Source organism: Myotis davidii, unplaced genomic scaffold, assembly GCF_000327345.1.
Source record: "Myotis davidii unplaced genomic scaffold, ASM32734v1 scaffold404, whole genome shotgun sequence".
NCBI lineage: Eukaryota > Metazoa > Chordata > Mammalia > Chiroptera > Vespertilionidae > Myotis > Myotis davidii.
The window spans coordinates 657,172-660,978 of NW_006295824.1; the positions used below are offsets into that span (position 1 = coordinate 657,172).

General features: G+C 42.2%; 1 pseudogene; it reads right to left on the reverse strand.

Moving 5' to 3' along the window:
* Positions 1-2,330: 2,330 nt before the first annotated feature.
* LOC102767234 lies at positions 2,331-2,868 on the reverse strand (annotated as a pseudogene).
* Between the last annotated feature and the right edge of the window lie 939 nt (positions 2,869-3,807).

Below are 3,807 nucleotides of genomic sequence, written 5' to 3' on the forward strand. Positions count from 1 at the left end.
TGTTCCTCCTCCTCGTGGGATTTCCTGTCGTGTAGTCGACGTCTCCTCCTCTAAGACAAAAACCGAACTGTGAAACACACACTTCCTGTAGGATTTCACAAATCCTTCTTTTCGGAAATTTTCACTTTTTCTCACTGTCTGAAAGTCAAGCAAATCTCTGACACCCATGTTCTCCAATGGTCCTGCCCCTTTCTGTGACTTCTGGAAATAATTATCTTTGCACTTCAGAGATGAAAGCTTGGTTATATATGTGAGAGTCCAAGCAGATGTGGCAGAACAGATTATGCTGCACATTGTCTCGTGTCACAGCTGTACAGCTGATGGAGAGCTTGCCTGTGATGATGTCGTTTAGAGCTGTTAGCAAAGATGGTTCTTTGGAGGAAAAGGATGAACATCCCTTCTATCGCATGATCTAGCAGTGAAACCTCGGGTGCATGCGTCCAGATGATTTGGGGCTTTTATTTCCCTTTTAAAATTTATGTAAGTAAAACATGGATACAAAGCAAAGCAAAGTAGGAAATAGACGGCAAGTGTTTAGAAAACTCCCTTTGCCAATAGCCACAATGACACAGAAAGCAATTCTATATATATAAAAGTCCAAGCCACTATTACAACCAGTCAACCGAATGACCAGTCGACGGGTCGCTATGACATGCACTGACCACCAGGGGGCAGACACTCAAAGCAGGAGCTGCCCCCTGGTGGTCAGTGCACTCCCACAGCCAGCCAACCTCCTGTGGCCCCAATTGGGATTGAGTAAGATGGCCCTGATTGGTCCTGATCACTGGCCAGGCTGAGGGACCCCACCTGTGCATGAATTCATGCCCTGGGCCTCTAGTTTTTAAATAAGAAACAATTGTGCCATTAGTTTAATTAAGAGTAGTGTGTATCATACTGTGACAAGTACTTCTCATTATCAGATTTTTTTTTTCATGGAGCCTATAATTAGAAAGCATTTTTAATCTTGCTTTTTAATTCTTTAAATAAGACTTTTTTGTTCTTTGAAGAATTCCACAATTCAGATAGTAACCTGCAACTAGATAGTGCTTTACATTATTCAAATAATCTCATATCTACCGGGTGACAAGGTAATTTTAAAACAAGTTTTAAAAACATGATGCAGAGTAAGGAAGCGTTCCATGTGTACCCCTCATGTCACACAGCACGCATCAACCCTGCACTCTCATTCCTAATTCTCGATGGTTGCAATGGAATGAAATGACTCCTGTTTTCTCAAGGCTGCAAAGAAGAAGGAAGAAAAACACATGTAGTTCTTGATATCTAGATGAGAAATCTCTTGGTGAAGTTTGAGGACCTGGTGGCCATGCTTCTGGAGGGCATCAAAACTTTGACTCAAATGGCCAATCTAGAACCGTGCAGGTTCATGATGGACCTTCAGGTGTTTAATGAAAGGAGGACAAAAATTCATTTTGATGGAAGATGAAGTTAAAAAAGTATCAAACACCTGTGTGTGTGTTTGTGTGCGTGCGCGCACGTGCAAATGGATGGCAGGATTCATATTAGAACTGTCTATGGATCCTAGTCTGTTTTACTGTGTTCACATTAAAATAAACATTAATTATTTCTTGTGCTTGGTATTTAAAGCAGAAATGTAGAAAAGGTTTATATTTTATTGATTTTTTATTATTTTATTTTTATTTATTATTATTTTTTTATTTTTCAGGTAAAACTGTGCTCTCTTTTTAATTCATGTTTCTTTCTTGGTTGCAAGTAGGTCCCCACCTCTCACGAATAGTGCATCTGAACAGGCTGAGCCAGAGCAAGCCTGAACACAGGCCCCAAACCAGGGCTTTTGGAAGAACATGGACAGCAAAACCAGCTTCTTCTTCAGGTAGACAGGGCCTATGAGCAGGAGGGTCCAAAGCTCCCCTCTCTAAAAAGAAAACCTGGAGCTCAGTATAAAAATGGAAACCAAAATGTATCAGATACGAAGCATAGTACCTCATATACTCAAGGTCAAGATGGTTTCTGGAGGAAAAATGTATCCGATTATCTGGCCTCTTGTATGAGGAAGGGCCCCATGCCAGCATTTTTAAAGGAAGACGTTTTTGTTTCTATTTCATTGCCCAAACCGGTATACAATCTACTAACAGGGAGATAATGAATCAGAATAAATCAGCTCACTCACAAGAGACACTCCTACATAATGATTTTGGTTGCTGAGAGTATTCAGCACATTATTTCAAAGTGGCAAACTCAGAGGTAACTTCAAAGGAGAATTCGAAATTGGCAGCCAGTCACTGGTAGAGTGATGTGAGCTACACAGACAGTTTTCAGTGTATATGTCAAGGGGCCCAAACCCCTGATCATCAAAATAAGTTATTTTGTATATTACAGCTCATGGAACAATAGAGGGAAAGACTTTCTTGGAGAGTCACTCTGAGTGGAAGGCCTAGAGCCAGTGCTGCAGCACCGCCTTCATTAGCTTGATCCCTTCTCTTCTTCCATTGCGTGGCCTCAGTAGGAGCTGCCTTTTCTAAACGTTCTGCAGGCTTCTGCTCTTCCTCTTCCTCCTCCTCGTCCTCATCTTGGGGATAGAGGTCTGGGTACTTCTGCATGCATTCTTGCAAGGCCTGGACAGGTCTACACAGTCAGATCCCTTGAGATCCTCCGTGCTGCAGTGGAAGCAGGAGAAGGCTGACATGAATTGTTCCCCACAGCGGCCACTAGCAATTCCCGCAGGCTCGGGCAGTTCCAGTTAATGTCTCCATTCGGCAGGATCAATCCATGCTCCTCGTATGGGTCATTGGGATCGTCAGCCACCAGCTCGGCACTGCTTGGAGGTTCATGGTCTTCTTTGGTCACAAATATGATCCGATCCTTCCCTTCCTGCCCGCAGTAGGCCATGGCTCCCGCCCAGCGCTCAGACCTCGCCGTGGTTCACGCCGCGACCTCTTCTCGGGAAATTTATCGATTATATTAGATGGTTGATGCCGGGCACTCCATACACTTCATGTGCATTTTAAAAAAAGGACCTCCCTTACCACAAGACTTGCAGGGTTGTGTGCACTTGAGGATTATGATTGAGGGCATTTTGCATTTTCTAGATAAGTAATTTCACATCCACTCTCCCTACCTCTCCGTTCCTGTGCGTGGAGGGCCTGCTTTGCTCTATTCGATCACATTCTGACCAAACTGAGGCCCTGCTTAACTGGCACTTCATTGTAAAATTAAGGAAAAGTGTGTATGTTCCACTTTTGAGCTCATGTAAAACTTCCTCTCTACTGTCCTTTAGTCAGTTTCTCCAGTACATTGGTCGTTCATGTCGTATTCTCTTTACATTTCCTGATGACTTGACATGATCATATCCTCCTGAAGAATCGATTGGTGTTTTAGGGGCTGTTTGCCACGCATGTGTTGCCTAGAGATAGAGCAGAGAGAGCATCATTCATGTACTTGAAAGAACAGAAAGATCAATCTGGTCCAAAAAGTATAAAAGGATCAATAGTCCATAACAAAAATAATAACTACATTAATTGGGGAATTAAGAGACATTTTTGGAAGCATTTAATGATAGGATCGATGTTTATCTTTCACAAGTTTAAATGAGAATTCAGCCAGATTTTCCATGGAAGCTCCTTTATTGCATAATAAGTTATATCTGCTCTGGAATATTTCTGAGCACTGAGATATTTAACATATCCTACAAGTAAACAATTGCATTTTTAGTAAACGTTTTAATGTTCTACTATGATGAATACTGTTGACAACTTTTTTCTTTGGCTTGTGGTTTGTCGGCAGTTTGTAATATCCCTTTCTGGAATCCTAGACGCTCTCTGTCACCCC